This window comes from Struthio camelus, chromosome 5 (assembly GCF_040807025.1).
Source record: "Struthio camelus isolate bStrCam1 chromosome 5, bStrCam1.hap1, whole genome shotgun sequence".
Taxonomy (NCBI): Eukaryota; Metazoa; Chordata; class Aves; order Struthioniformes; family Struthionidae; genus Struthio; species Struthio camelus.
Window position 1 is genome coordinate 82,877,919 of NC_090946.1, and position 15,783 is coordinate 82,893,701.

The window sequence follows — 15,783 nt, forward strand, 5'->3', positions numbered from 1 at the left end:
TTTAAAAAAAATGAACCAGGACTATTAAGAGACTCATTAAAGAACAGATTGTTCAAGGATGTAAGAATGAAAAGTCTGTGAACGGTAACTAAGGGAGATGGACGTGGCACTGCAATAGTTCATATGGATATGCCAAGCAGAAGAATAAACAAAAACACAAATAAAAGCCCTAGAGAAAGGCACAAGGCATACAACTCTGAGCACCATTGCTAAATCAGCAGAAGAGTTCACACAAATTCAATTAGCAAAGACAGAAGTATGAAAAGCTAGACAGAGTGTCAATCAGCATATGAAACAGCCAGCGCTAAGATCAAATGTATTAAACACATCTAACCACAATGTGAAACACGCGGAAGCAAGAGGAAAGTATGCATGATAAGAGCAGAAAGTGTGATGTATTACTAGAAGAGAAAAAAATGCTCTGAAATGCCTAAAAGGGAAACCCAGCAACAGCAGCAGGTGCATATATGTGAGGCAGCTGTATAAGGTGTACCCTGTAGTACATATAATCCATTCCAATTACATAAACTGAAAGAGAAAGGTCTAGGGAACACTTTAACAGCAAAATAATTTTAGTGCTAGAAACCACACGCTAGCATTTCCCTAAAGAATGAAAATGGTAAAATGGAATTTGTTATGACACCCAGACAGAAGTCTTGGATCTATAAATATCAGGTAAACCATATCAAGTGGGCATGTACCAGGAAGAATGAACAATATTCAAAGGGAAAAAATATTTCAGTTGTGCTCAGTGAAAACATATTCACAGTCACACACAGGGTATGGCCAGAAGAGGATGGAAAACTGGTAGTATGTGGCGCACACAAGCCTCAAAAGCTGTAAGATAAAGGCTCCACGTATAACATTACAAAGCTGACTATTCCTGCTTTGGTGGAATGATACTAGTAGCAATGGGGATGACTTGCAAGGTGGCACTTCTGCAGAGAAGGACCTAGCAGTAAGAGTGCATGCAAGCTGAACATAGCTGCTGCAAAGGGGAAAGAACAATCTATTCTCTATGTTCATGGGGGATAGGACAAGGAGGCCTTAAGTGGTAAGTTCAGTTAGACATTTCGAAAAAAACCTTTCCAGCAAGGCAAGTGAAAACAGAATATATTATCTGCAAAGCATTGGAGTCACCACCATTGTCTTATCTATTCTTAGAGACCCTCATACACCGATCAAGAATAACAAAGGCAGAGGTGATCCTACCACGTGACCAGACTAGATGACACTGAGACCCATTCTAATTCTATGCTGCTCTGATCCCTAAAATGGAAGAAGCAAGCAACATAAGGATCTGTTCTTAAATTATAACAAAATAAGTAGACAGAGCAGAGTAAAAACCCAAGGAAACAGACAAAGAAAACAATCAGAAAAAAAAAAATCTACTCACAAAGAGTTTTATCTACTCACTGTCTGACATGCCAAGAGCCAAGCTGTTCAGTAAACAGGACATTTCAGCAGCATAAATCTCATGAAACAGACCTATGAGTTCTGTCGCGTCAATGAGCCACATGGCAGTTCCTGACTACAGACTGACTTTTGGAACACGTTCATCTCCCAGCATCTTCCACGTCCACATCAGAAGGACAGATAGCTGGCGAGAGAACTGGACTTCAGGGGAGTAAACACACCATGAACTAAAAGCCAGAAGTCTGTGACAAACAACGGGACTATTACATTTAGGAGGTACACTGGTCGCCAGAGGAATCTTGGCCACAGTTGTGTGAAATGCACAAGAATGGGCTTGAAACATCCTCCACTGCATGCTTTGCTACAGACATGTTGCACGCTCCATGCTACAGTGATAGACCTTGGTTACAACTTCTGCTTGTTGGTCTGCTTGAGCAGTTAAGAGATTACACACAAACAACACTTTTCCAGTAGCATTTCGCATAGCACCGATAGCTTGCAAACTTAGCAGTGTTAATGCATTAGCGCGCCTCTTCTTATTCCACTTCTGGCAAAGTTTTATCAAATTAGTGTCCATTACAAAATGCATTTCTCTCATTCTTATCCATAACAGCTCACATCAAAATATATTATGGCTGAGTTAAAAGCAACTTGAAGTGTGGTCAAATCAGTCATTGCACATATTACTTGTTAGCTGTAATTTAAGGCAGATCGGGCAGCAGAGTGTAAGTGTCCCTGGAAGGACAGTGACGCCACGCTTCCCGTGCACTCTGGAAGTAGCCTGTTTATCAAGAGAACCTCTGCATGTTGGGTAACAAGGAAACAAAACAGCACAATTGTCAGAAAAACAAATCTCTCCACAAGAATGAGGAACAAATCTTTGCTAACAGTGCAGGGGGACAGATTGCCCATAGGCACAAATTAATATCATCTTCTCGGCTCTTGTTGACAGTTTTTTCCAGCAGCTACAGATCTGGACTTTAACTTAACTTTAAGCATGGTTGTTGATTTTGAAAAAAGAATAAAGCACCACTTCAAATCAGCCAGTCCAGCAGCTCTATCCATCTTTCCTGAAGTTTTTACAATAGAAGCACATTTCTGAAAACCTTATTTTAAAAAAAAAAAAAGTAAACCCAAATGGTCTGATGTTATGGCCAAATGATCATAACATTCTCAGCATTCAGTCTAGAAAGCCTTCTGAGAACGGAACATAAAACCAGACCCACTTCTCTTTTCATCATCCCATACGTGCACCTATGTTAAAATATTCTAAAGAATAGCATTTTAGGACACTGGTTAACACAGCCTGTGTCAAGTTTTCAATCCATTATTTCCTTGAATATCTCTTCAGGCAAGAATAAAACTTCCTCAAAAAGAGCAAATCTTTCACAACAAAACAAATTAGTTTCATAAACACATTGGCATTCCAAGCAAAAATTAATAAATAAGCATGAACACAAGATCAATGCAAATGAATTCATTGTTAATAAAATAAGAACGAAACTCACGTTACATCGGGCAATAAACTCCATACATCCACTGCTGCGTGGTACTGCCTGTGAAGCCCTGTTACAGTGTCTGCCTAGTGATTTACAACAGTCAAAACCTTGCATTAAGAGTTTCACTTATCATAGCTCACACACTGCTCTTAAATGCCTTCAACTACTTTATTAAAAGGCGTTCATAGAGTAATCTCACTTGATATTTTATATGAAGTTTAGCAGAAATGCTAAAATAGATATATGGTTACATGCTGCAGCAAGATAATGTACTAGTAACAAACAGAAGGTTGGCTTCCTGTGCAATCTCTCCTTGTCAAAAGATTTCTTTTCATAAAATTCCTGACAGGCATTCCAATTGCAGAGAGGAGGCTGAAAGACCGATGTGAAAAGCATTGGCAGAGGGTATTTGCAGTCTAATCAAAATTTCATTGGTGTCAGACTCTCAAGGTGATACAGATTCTGACTCAAACTCATTACCTTTCATGGCATTGTCCCCAACCTGACTTTAAAGAGCAATATTCAAGTCTTATTTCAAAGTGAACCTGTAAATTAGAAAGACAGTTTTCCACAGAAACACATAGTCCAAACAAACTTCATTCAAAAATATTCTCTTCACTTTGGCTCCTCTTCCCAATGCTTTAATTTCAGAGTTCGGTATTATCAGACATTGTCATATCTATTCTGTTTAATTGAGTCCACGAGTAATTACTTTAGGAGGAACAGTGATAAGCAGTCATATAGCCTTGGCTTAATATTCATTTTGGAGGCTGTAACATTATATGAAATCAAATTTGTAGATTCCTTTGCTGAGAAGTCAGCATAGAACAGAGTGGAACTACTATAAACACGAATCACACTTACAATCCATAAAACCCCTTAGAAGAATGAACCTTTGTCTCTTTCTTGATGCTATGTTTTCACAATAAGAACTAAGGGCTTACTGAAAACTTCAAATATTAACGATAGAAAATTCTTTAAGAGCAAGAAAAGCACTCAAAACGCAGCTGAAAAAGCTGAAAAGCAAGACTGCAGAAGACGACGCTATGCAGACAATCCTGGTCACGGAGAGGGGCTTGGACTCACAAGTATTGTTTTCCAAAACGAAAGTGCCCAGGTCACCGAGCCAGATTTGTTCAATCAGAGCTGCTTTGATTAATCAAGTTTTGTTTCAGACAAAATTATAAGGAAGGCTTAGAGTAAAAAAGCATACAGAATAGAAAGATGACATTTATGCACCTAACAAGAAACAGACAACAGAATAGATAGTATGCTTATATCCATGTTGCTCTATCTTCAGTGGAAAGAGAGGATGCTGTGTTTAAAAACAGCATATTTTATCAGTGTGCACCTTGCTTAAAAGTAGTGAGACCACATATACGATGGCTTATTTGTCAAACTACAGAGATCTCAAAGAATCAAGGAACGAAACTGAGGAAGCACAAAATCGGAAAGCGGGAAAGAGAAATCAAAATAGTGGAAAGGAACGTGCCAGCATAGGGATTGCTGCAGAACCAGCACAGAGATACCAAAACTTACATGAAAATTACAAGTTATAAGCATGCAGAGAAGGATCTCAGCAAGCATTCTTCTGAAGCTTCATGATGTAAACCTCATCCAGGGCTATCTAAGAGACCAAAAGTGAAGGATAAGCCCTTGTCAGGGCCTGAATGCACTACTAGGCTCTGCAACTCTCCCCAGCCCCTTACTCCAGGGTTTGGCTGTCTGTGCTTGACGCCAGCCCTGACATAGCACAGCCATAACCTGAGATCCGAGTGCTGAGAAAGAGAGAACAACCTGTGAGATGCTTTCCTAGGGGCTCTCCTCTCTGCCTGTGAGCTGCACTGCGACTCAGGCCCTCGCCCTTAGTCCTCACTTGAGGTAACGCTGGTGCCTGGCCATGCCACTCACTGATCACAACCTGCAGCCTCAACTTCCCAATTTTACTCTGTAACTTTGTCACTACAGACTTGGCTAGTGAACTAGGCCGTGGTTGACCCTGGTTACCACGATAGGACCTGCTCTGTTTCTTACTGTGGGATTGTGCCCTTCCTAGCAAGGCTACTGCCCCTGCTGGCCACACGCGTCACCCTTGGCTCCCAGATCCCCCTCCCTTGTACAGGGAGCATATTTTTGATAAATAAAGGAAAAGGTTTCCTCAAAAGAGTCTTCCTTAAGTCCAGACATTTCACAACATCAAGCCCCTGCAATTTAATATTTCCAGATTCTTCTTACAGTACATACAAAGGACGAAATGACTACAGGCTTGAAAAAAAACAACCCAGGAGGGAAAAAAGGGCTCAGTTAATTTTAATTAAGGATTAGAAACATTCAGTCTGGGGAAGGACATGCCATATCCTTGGACTCCCTAACCAGGGATAAGACACAGTCACTGTAACACTGCAAATCATAGTTTTTCTTAGAGTTTCATTTCTTGGAAGTGTTTGTTTCTATTACTTCATTTTATTTTTTAAAACTGTATTTCATAGGGAAAACAAAAAACAAATGTTAATCCAAAGTGGGAAAACCCACAATTATTTAAACCGCTTTTCTATATTACTGTTAAGCAGATCTCACTTAACTGAAAACGGCTGACCAGAGAACTTTAGAGAGGTAGTACCAATATGGAGATCAAGGTCAATTTGTTTCATGCTCTAGTACCAGCCACAAAAAAGTCTTAACCCTATACTTTTATATAGGCAAGTGCAGAGTCATAATATACAGGTTCCTAGAGTTGTGACAAAAACATTAGTCTGTAGTACAAACCTATTCAGAAACGGTTTGACTTGCTATTCACTCCAAGCTATTAAAAACGAGCTTGTGCGGACTCGATCTCCACATCCCAAGGCAGCGTCCACGCACACTGCCGTTCCCTCCTGCCCCAGAGGAGGGCTCTCCTTCCTCGCTTGTTAGTGCGGGGCACGCAGATGGCAGAGCATACAGCAGTCATTCCTCCCAATGAGCAACTCTGCAGTTTTCTGCCAGGGGCTGTGTAGGGCAGCAGTCTCCATCATGCCAAACCCAGTCTTTTGTAGAAGATGCAGGGTCTGACAGTTACAGTCACAGTGTCTAAGCAAGCTGGTCACTGGAATTACCCGATTTCATTCGGACCAAACAAACTACACTGATTACTAGAAATCACAAGGTCATGACTAAGTCTCAAGACTGGGATCCAGAAAGAGATTGTTCTGTCCTTCAGGGAACGGGAACAGTACTCTGCAGTTCACATAATATAAAGTCCTCTGGAGAACAGATGGCCACAAAAAAGTTCCAAGGCAGGTGCCTGCACTCACCTCTTTGGCTTGGCAGTGAGCACCAGGCCTCCTCCTTTGCGGCTGGCAGAATGGAGGGTTTCACCAAACTACATGCATGGTCAGACTGAGCTGTCACTAACCCTCCACACCCAGCAAACATCCGTAAATCAAAACTAAAGCTATACCAGCAGTTTGATGGCTGAACAGGGAAAACATTACAAAATTATCTTTAAGAAAGGACATTTTGACACCAAAATTACCTAATGAAAAATCAAAATGATTTAGAAATCATTGAGGAAGCATTTTCACTTTTTCAAAATATTTCTTCCCACACCCCACACAAAGCCAATTAGCATTATTTCATTCCAACTGACAAGACCTAATTCTGGTGTGGGTGTAAAGCAAACAAAAATATTTCACTGTACTCTAATCAGCAGTGAATGCAGGCAGCTACTTTCTCTTTCTGACTGTAGAGTGCCTGAGAGAAACATACCTTAATAAAAGGAAAAAGCAACTGCTGGGAGGGGAAACAGAGGCAAATGCAGGTAAAGAAGCCAAGAACATGACCCAAGATCTTCTGGCACTCAGGGGTGTTCCACCCACTCACACTTACTGTCTCTCGTTCTGGAGCAAATCCATGGTATTGGACCCAATACTGTGCGGTACAGATCAGAGAGGTGCTACGAGCAGCAACACAGTCCATACCATCTTAATTAAAACACAAAGAAACAGTATAGCCTAAGTTTGGTGGTGGGGAGGGGACAAACCGGAAGAAGAATTGGAAAATCCTTCCAAACAAGAAAAGGATCCTGCATAGAACATGAAGCTTAAGCCAGAAAGCTGCCTGCGTGTACAACTTTGCAGAGGCTTACTATACCAAGTATATAGGCACATGCCCAAGTAACCATAGGGAAAGCACAACTGAATTTACATGCATTAGCTGTTCTATATAACTGCTTGTACATAGCCTGACCCTGATCCGACGCAAGAGGCACTGCACCTTTTCCACAGCATACAAAAATGTTCTTAGGAAGCAAGTTATTAATAGTGATTTGACATTTAATAATTGTTTGCACCTGTTTATAAATCCAATGCTTTTGACAGATGAGTAGCAGAGCAGAAAGACAAAACCCGTTTACAAGTTTTATTTTGAATTTCTACAGGTTTCTGAAAAATTACTTACAAAGAGTAATTAAGGAACCTCAGTTACCAAAGGCAGTAATCATTATCTTATATGATAAGGTAGGTTCAGATTCAGAACACATTGGTCAGTTTTCCTCATGTTCAACGATTAAAGAGTGGCTCCTTGTGCATACACTATGATTTATGCAGCCTTGGACCTTCTAGCTAACTTCATATATCCCAATCAGCCACCTCCTGTATGTTTGCATTAATTCGCACTATTTGCATTATTTTGCATTTAATTATTTTATTATATCCCTAAACCACAGCCTACTTTTCCATTCTCTCTTCCCTCCTCCTGAGATCACAGAATCACAGAATGGTTGAGGTTGGAAGGGACCTCTGGAGATCATCTAGTCCAACCTCCCTGCTCAAACAGGGCCCTCTAGAGCATATTGCCCAGGATCGCGTACAGGCAGCTTTTGAATATCTCCAGGGAAGGAGACTCCACTACCTCTCTGGGCAACCTGTGCCAGTGCTCTGTCACCCTCACAGTGAAGAAGTTTTTTCTCAGGTTCAGATGGAACTTCCTGTGGTTCAGTTTCTGCCCGTTGCCTCTTGTCCTGTCGCTGGGCACCACGGAGAAGAGGCTGGCCTCATCCTCTTGACACTCCCCCTTCAGATACTTGTACACGTTGATGAGATCCCCTCTCAATCTTGTCTTCTCCAGGCTGAACAGGCCCAGCTCTTGCAGTCTTTCTTCCTAGGAGAGGTGCTCCAGCCCTCTCATCATCTTGGTAGCCCTCCGCTGGACTCTCTCCAGTAGGGCCATGTCTCTCTTGTCCTGGGGAGCCCAGAACTGGACACAGTCCTCCAGGGGAGGCCTCCCCAGGGCTGAGGAGAGGGGCAGGATCACCTCCCTCCACCTGCTGACGATGCTCTTCCTAATGCAGCCCAGGATGCTGTTGGCCTTCTTGGCCATGAGGGCACACTGCTGGCTTATGGTCAACTTTTTGTCCACCAGGACCCCCAGGTCCTTCTCGGCAGAGCTACTTCCCAGCAGCTCAGCCCCCAGCCTGTACTGGTGCATGGGATTATTCCTGCCTAGGTGCAGGACCTTGCACTTGCCTTTGTGGAACTTCATGAGGTTCCTCTCCGCCCACCTCTCCAGCCTGTCCAGGTCCCTCTGAATGGCAGCACAGTCTTCTGGTGTGTTAGCCACTCCCCCCAGTTTAGTATCATCAGCAAACTTGCTGAGGGTGACTCTGTCCCTTCCTCCAGGTCATTGATGAATATATTGAACAAGACTGGACCCAGGACTGACCCCTGGGGGACACCGCTAGCCACAGGCCTCCAACTTGACTCTGCGCCATTCACCACAACCCTCTGAGCTCGGCCATCCAGCCAGTTCTCGATCCACCTCACTGTCCACTCGTCTAGCCCACACTTCCTGAGCTTACCTAGGAGGATGTGATGGGAGACAGTGTCAAAAGCCTTGCTGGAAAGAGTTGCTTTTCTTTCTTATTTCCCCTCAAGTACTTGAGTACACCTCAAAGTACAAAGAAACTCACTGATCTGTCAGACAGCACTGAAGAGATCACAGATGTGTAGGACTAAGTCCCCTCAACAGCTTAAAACCTACTCGTACACAGGATTTAATTCTTTGTTTTGGAAGGTTCTTCAGAATTTATCTAAAGGAAGTCTGACCAACACTCAAACTACTGACTGTTTATACAGGACACAGGAGGAGCTAGGGGCCCAGCAACCAGAAACGTCCTTAACATTATTTTTAAAGTGAGACCGTTAAATCCCCAAACAAAAGAGAAATGCTAACAGAGAGCTTTCTCCATTTGCAGACTTTGGATCAGATCCAACCTGAGACACTTTACAAGCATCCTGTTCTCAGCAGGAGGGGCTCACCTTTGTGAAAATTAAAACTTATAGTGATTGTCACATTCAGGTACACAAGCACAGGAACAACTAAAAGTCATCCGATGCTTTTGCAAGTTTTGGGCAACAATTATTTAAAATATGTTCTGCAGCAATAGCTTCACAATGTTTTAATGTCAGTGCAGTTCGTCTGCCAGGCACAGTCAATGTGTGAAAAGGTGAGCAAATGCTGAGTTTAGAATATTCCACAGATTTTAAGGATGCTTGGAATACCAAAATAGCAAAGAAACACAAAACAGAATCATCGCACTAAAACAAGTAGGAGTTCAATACTAATGCTTTGCTCCAAAGTAGGATTCATCCGAACTAACATTCACACTTAATTGCTTTAGGTAATTACAGACAGGTAGAACAACGCTCTCCCTTCAAACATGCCTGTTCCTTATTCCACTGATACTAAAGTCTTGGACGAGAGAACAACTTTTAGACAGGTCAGGGACTGGACTTCCACCTTTCATTATAGCGTTATTAGCAGTTAAACTTATGCTTACCTATGTTGAGCAGTCCCACTGATTTCTCATGGTCGTAAAACTGAACAGACATATATTTGCCAGGACTGGGTATTAATTCTGGCTGATGTTAAGAAAACCAGCTGGTAAATGAATTCTGTAGAAAATCATCACATCACACAAAGGTCTTCTCATCTGAAGAGGGAAGAGAAAATTTCCCTAGCTTTGGGAAACAGTATAAGATAATGCAGTTTTCCCAGGAAGAACCCTTCCCCAGCACACAGAGCATATACAACCTTTGCGAGCAAGCAAGCCTCATCAGTACAAAAGCATTCAAGGACCATAACAGCAAGGATGGTGGGGGGTGTGGGGGGAAGGAGAACGTAGAACTTGCATCACTATGCCTCTTCCTGAGGGATTTAGGGACATTTTCAAGTGCTGTTTCTGGAGGTGTGTGAGAAGTTGAAGCACTTCAGGCAAACCCTTAGGCTGGAGGGAATCCTCAGCCACAGTTAGCAGTCTGGGAAAAAGCTTCACCATCTGTTTCACTGCTTAAGAAAAAACTTCATTTACAGGAGCAATCTCTCTTCTGAGCTTGGCACTGACAATGCTTAGCCACTGCAGGACTGAGCGCTCTTTGGCCACACGAGGGGGGATGGTCAGCCACGTACTTTCCAAGACAGCAGATGGCAAGGCACTAGCTTTTCCACAGCAAGATGATATCCAGTTATCACCACTCTTCTGGCAGCTGCAGCAAGTGATTGGCACAGGTTCTTGCTGCTCTAGTGCTATAGCTGACATACTATTTTTTTGTTATGGTAATGAAAATAAAACCCAAAGACAGATGCATAAGCACAACAGCAATTAATTGCCTGAGCAACAAAAGTGTTAGATAAGGGGTGCAGAAATGCAATGTTATCAGTATGAATAAAGACCGGAAAATGCGGAAAACAGGTTTTTTTGCGTGACAGGTTGTCTGCTAATGCATGCTCATCGGGTTCTGGCTTTCTGTGCTTCCTGGTGCCATGGAGAACAATCATGCTATACAAGGAAATACCTGACCAATTGGGCCACTTAACCCAAAATTTCTCAGCAAGACATACTTCAGTAATTCCAACAATAAATATGGTTCTCCCAGCACCACTGCAACATTCATGAAAACACACACCAAGAAATAGCACTGGCATACCAGAAATGTATGAGTTGCTACCCGTTACATGGGCGTGAATGAACATGTAGCCACATTTTAGTTACCCAAGACCACACCATTCCTGCAGCTTTGCCCTTTGCAGCTGACTTTAGCAGATCTCAGAAGTATTTCGGATTTTTAATAATCAGGCTCTTAGAAAACTGAATATTCCTTGTAAGAATCTGCCCATGAAAATACTGCTTTAGGACACGTGCTGAGTTCTGTCAAAAGCAGATGGGAGGCAGCACATAGTTCTCCCAGGAAACATGGGCCTGCCTAAGCAGAAGATCATTTTTGTCTTCTAGAACTATTAGTTCACTGAATACCTTCCAACTTTCCGGAAATAGAAATAAGCTGAGGCAAAGATCCTACAGCTTACAGCCTTACTGTAGCTCCGATTTGTTGAATGCACTGAGATCACCCTAGGAAGGGAGCAGGAAAATAAAACATAGGCTAGAGATGCAATATCATCACCCAGTAATATGCAGCAGAAATCAAACAAATTAATGGTTTAACCATGTTTAATGAAGATCATTCTGTATTTTCTAGATCTTAAAGTCGGTAATAAACCATCCTTTATATCCATATATGTATAGAAACATAATGGTATGAATATTTAGTTCTGTACCCCAAACAAAGGAAGCTGTAGTTTTTTCAGCTGCACAAGTAACTGATTTAAGATAACAAAAATCTGAAGAATAAACTCTATGATAAAAAGTATAGAAAACTAAGACAACAATTAGTTTTCTCCCAGAAATGCTAGTATGCCTTTCATTTAAGAAATAAACAAACAAAAAAAGTAAAGTGCTGTTAGGGTGATGCTATTAAGTTACATAACAGTTAGTTAGGCAGATGTGTAGATATGATCATTCTAATTACCAAGCTATCAGAAAAAATAGCTCCAGAAAGGAAAGTAACAATAAAAGACTAAGCTTCTTTGTAAAGTTTCACAATAACTATAGGAATCAGAATGGAAACTCTGAGGGCCAGAAGGCGTTTCTTTAATTATCAACAGTAATCTATCTTGGCTAAATAGGATACAGTAATGGAAATTTAATTTTGAACAAGCTCCCTCACTTTGCCCTGTTTCTCCCATTGGAGCCTTCTTTTTGGAGCGCAGAGCATTTGGCATTCTCTCATAGGTGTTGCAGAGAACAACAGAATCTGTGCTGTCTCCTTGGTCTTTCATGTGTTAGGTATCTCTCCAGGACAAAAACATTATACAAAAGAGTGACTGTCAGACTGAAATAAGACTGAACTTCTCAGAGGACTCCAGACACTTATTCTTACACCCCTATACTTATCACTATATGGCAACACAGAATTGCTTCACTGACCACAAGATCTGTTTACTATCTATTTAGAAGGACCCCATATAAAAGAGAAACCCATTTTGGGAAAAGAAAAAGAAAAAAAAAAAAAGAAAAAGAAGTCGTCAGAAAGCATGCACATCTAAGCCAAACACCACGCAAACTTTTTCACAGTTTGACCACACAACTACAGATCTGGCACCAAGATTACTGGACTTTACATCCATTCTTAGGATCCAGACTTTTGGCTTGCTTTTTGCAAAGCCAAAATAGCTTTGCCAGCTGTGGCCAAAGAGACCACAGGAGACTAGATAGGAGAAGTACATTTAGGAATTTTTCAGGCATGCACAGCATTTCTTCCCATACAGGTACCTAGGATCTTAGTGGTCTATGGATCAGCTCTAAGGAGTCTATGGTACATAACAGAAGCGAGTCCATTGGTCAAGTACCCTACTCAAACGTGTAAACAGTCTCCTAAGTTCATCAGTTTGGTCTGCATCTCCATGGAAACTAAAAAGAGGCATGAGTATGAAAAAAACTATCTTGGAAATCCCTTTATAATGGCATGATGATCTGCCCTATGATGAATCCTTTTTCCAGAGAGACTTTTAGTGTTATCGGTAAAGTCTGCCCAAAGAGAATCAACTGCAGGGTCAGGACTTGACTTTTCAGGTCTTTTCTTATAACTGCTGAGATTTAATTGGAGTCATTCTAATCAAGAAAATACTTCTGTCTCTTTTTGTGTCCAAAGCACAAAGACCTGGTAAGGCTATCAAAGTAGCTTTCACTTTAGAAATGTGGCCTTGAGCTAAAGAACTTCTTACTTCCAGATGTATCCTGCTCCATGCAAGAGTCAGCTCTCCTGTGCACACAGCTGCTATTCCAATTATAGGCACCACCTGAAGTCACTCAAGCCAAATAAAATCAGCAAACTAATTCACTCTTTAGCTTAACAGCTTTCTGCAGTTAGTCTGGATTATTCTTTCTTCTCTATATAATCAACCAGTTCTCTCCTTTTTCTTTTCTATACAATCAGCCAATTCTCTCCTTTATAGAATTAAAAAAAAACCACACAGAAAATAAGCTTAAAAAGTATTCAAGATATGTTATTTAGGCAGCTCCAGTAGAGTTTGTTAGTATCTACAAAAGGTGACTTGCTTTACCCTATTAACTACATTTATAATATGTAGGAGCATCTAGAGATTTCTAAACTAACTGCCCAAATCTTACAAACTTATCTTTTACTAAGAAGAAACTACCATTTGACTTCCTGTGGATCCTACTGTTTTTTCTGAAAGGAAGAAAAAGTATGATGACTTCTGCTAACAACCAAATAAAAGCAAATTTCCTCTGCTTTTGATTACTTTTAGGGAAAAGCTCATCTGGTAAGTATTTAAGGAACTCTAGCAGCAATAAAATATTCTTAAGGATAAGGACTAAGCTGTAAGTCATGCAGGTTTTTTGCCTTTTAAGAGGAGCCAAATCAATACAGTGCAATATGCAATACAAACCATTGGAAGATGGTATCACCACAGTGTTTTAAATAGATTGTTCTATGCATTTACCAGTGTTACATTTGGTTAGACCAAGCCAGCTGTATGGACAGTCAATCACATACAGATCACAAGCAGACATGTAAAAACATAAAATGGAAGCATATCTTTTTTTTTTTTTAAAAAAAAAAACTATTCCTGCTTCAACTTTTTCAAGTCCTTCTTTCATCTTCCCCATTGCTTTCTCTAATCTTCCCTCCCATTCACCACTACCAGCTTAATTACTTCACCGGGAGATCCTGGCTCCGCAGATGATCACAGAATGAACAGTACAGGGCGTCAAGGCTCCCTGGACTGCAGAATCCAGAAGAGCTAGCTTAGACTGTAAAGGTGCCTTCTGCAACAAAATACCTCCTTCTTCTAAAACTCTTGCACTGTGCCTCTCATTTTTAATGTCTTCATGCCACTATGTACTAGGCAGTACTTGCCCAGTTCACTGGCTCACAGATTCCTATCTCTGTAGTAAACACAGTGTGTCTTCATTAACGGGATAACTCAGATACTAAGAACTACTCATCAAGAGACTTCAAGGCCAAACAGCCTATTCTTGCAAAACAAGCTTCTTGCTATTTCCTGTGTAAGTGATGACCCCACTCCCCAGACACCCACTTTTGATTCTTAGCACTGACAACTCTGTATCTGGATATTTATTTTTCCTCTGCACATAAATTCTTAGAAATTTAGGGTAGAAGCAAGCACAGAATCTTTGTCCGTGATATAATCTGGGACATTAATTAGTGTACATATTTCTGTAAGAAGCCCACAAAATTTAATTACAAAAAAAAATTTAAGTTGCAAAATTCCAAACAGAACACAAAATATCCAGCACAAATAGAAAGCGGGTTTTTTTTTTAAATGTAGCTACTATGTGCTAACAGGCATTTGATCAGTTATAGTGAACATCGAGGTACCCAAAACTGAACTTCCAAGTCCAGCTGTTTAGGCTAATCTAAATGACAGAAACACCCGATTTTACAAGCTATTCACTGTGCTCCCTCATTAGCTAGGTGAGCCCAGCCTGATGAGTAAAAGTGCTAATCTCTGTTCCACGCATTACACAAATAACTTCCCTCCTTTCCCACTTTAAGTATGAAAATCGACCACTTAACCTCTTAGCCAAGACACAGACAATAGCTTGTCTAACTTTCAGAGCTGTAAGAAACTGCATATCCTGCTTAAGCTAAGGGTTATATACTGGTCTTATCACTGTCTTTGAAAATCTAAAGGCAGTTACAGCTCAGTGTCACTTTTCAAGCTAGCACCTAGAAGTAGATAAAACTCTTAAAACTGCTAACATCTGATATTCAACTCATTTTATTCCTTTTTCCTATTTTTAGTTTACCTACAGGTGAGAGCAAGGAACACAACAGCATGCTGCCTCTGCCTAGACAGACCTCCTGGGCTACGCTCTGCCTTCCTCCCCTCTGCTCGGTCCTCACGACTGCCGGTTAGTTTTGGGAACCATTGGGGCACCCTCTCTCCATTCCGCCGTCCCATTCCAAGCGGCCTGGGCTGACCTGTGAAGTGGCCGCAGATTTGCCACCTTCTCCTCACTGGCTCGCTCAGGTAATGCTGATTGCTACGGCAGGAATCACTTATTTCCTTGATGTACACAGTTTGCTCTTTAGCAACCCGGCCGAAAGGCCGCGCAAGTATCTTCGGGGCAGCAGCGGTACCGCCGGCCGCGGTATCCCCCGCCCGGGCCGTTTCCCCGCCGCCCTCCCCTCAGCGCCAACGGCTCCTCCACCGGCGCCGCGCGCCCTCCCCTCAGCGCCAACGGCTCCTCCTCCGGCGCCGCGCGCCCTCCCCTCAGCGCCAACGGCTCCTCCACTGCCGCGCGCCCTCCCCTCAGGGCTGGGGGCGGGCCGACCCACCCCGTACGGAGAAGCGGGGGAGGAAGGGGGGGGAACATGAGGGAATACGGCACTGCCCCACCCCACAATATGCTCTCTGCAACTTCCGGCGGCCAACACCGCCCCCCCCAACTGCCTATGTTCCCGCCTTCCCCGCTCGCGTCACTGTGACGCTACCCGCCCTGGCC

At 42.1% G+C, this 15,783-nt stretch overlaps 1 long non-coding RNA gene across 1 annotated transcript; it reads right to left on the minus strand.

Annotated features, from left to right (window-relative positions):
- Positions 1-7,212: 7,212 nt before the first annotated feature.
- On the minus strand, positions 7,213-15,528 carry LOC138067330 (uncharacterized). The gene is made up of 3 exons (XR_011141203.1): positions 15,260-15,528; positions 9,733-9,885; positions 7,213-8,751 (listed from the first exon to the last, which is right to left on the minus strand). It is a non-coding gene; the product is annotated as an uncharacterized lncRNA (long non-coding RNA).
- Positions 15,529-15,783: the final 255 nt, after the last annotated feature.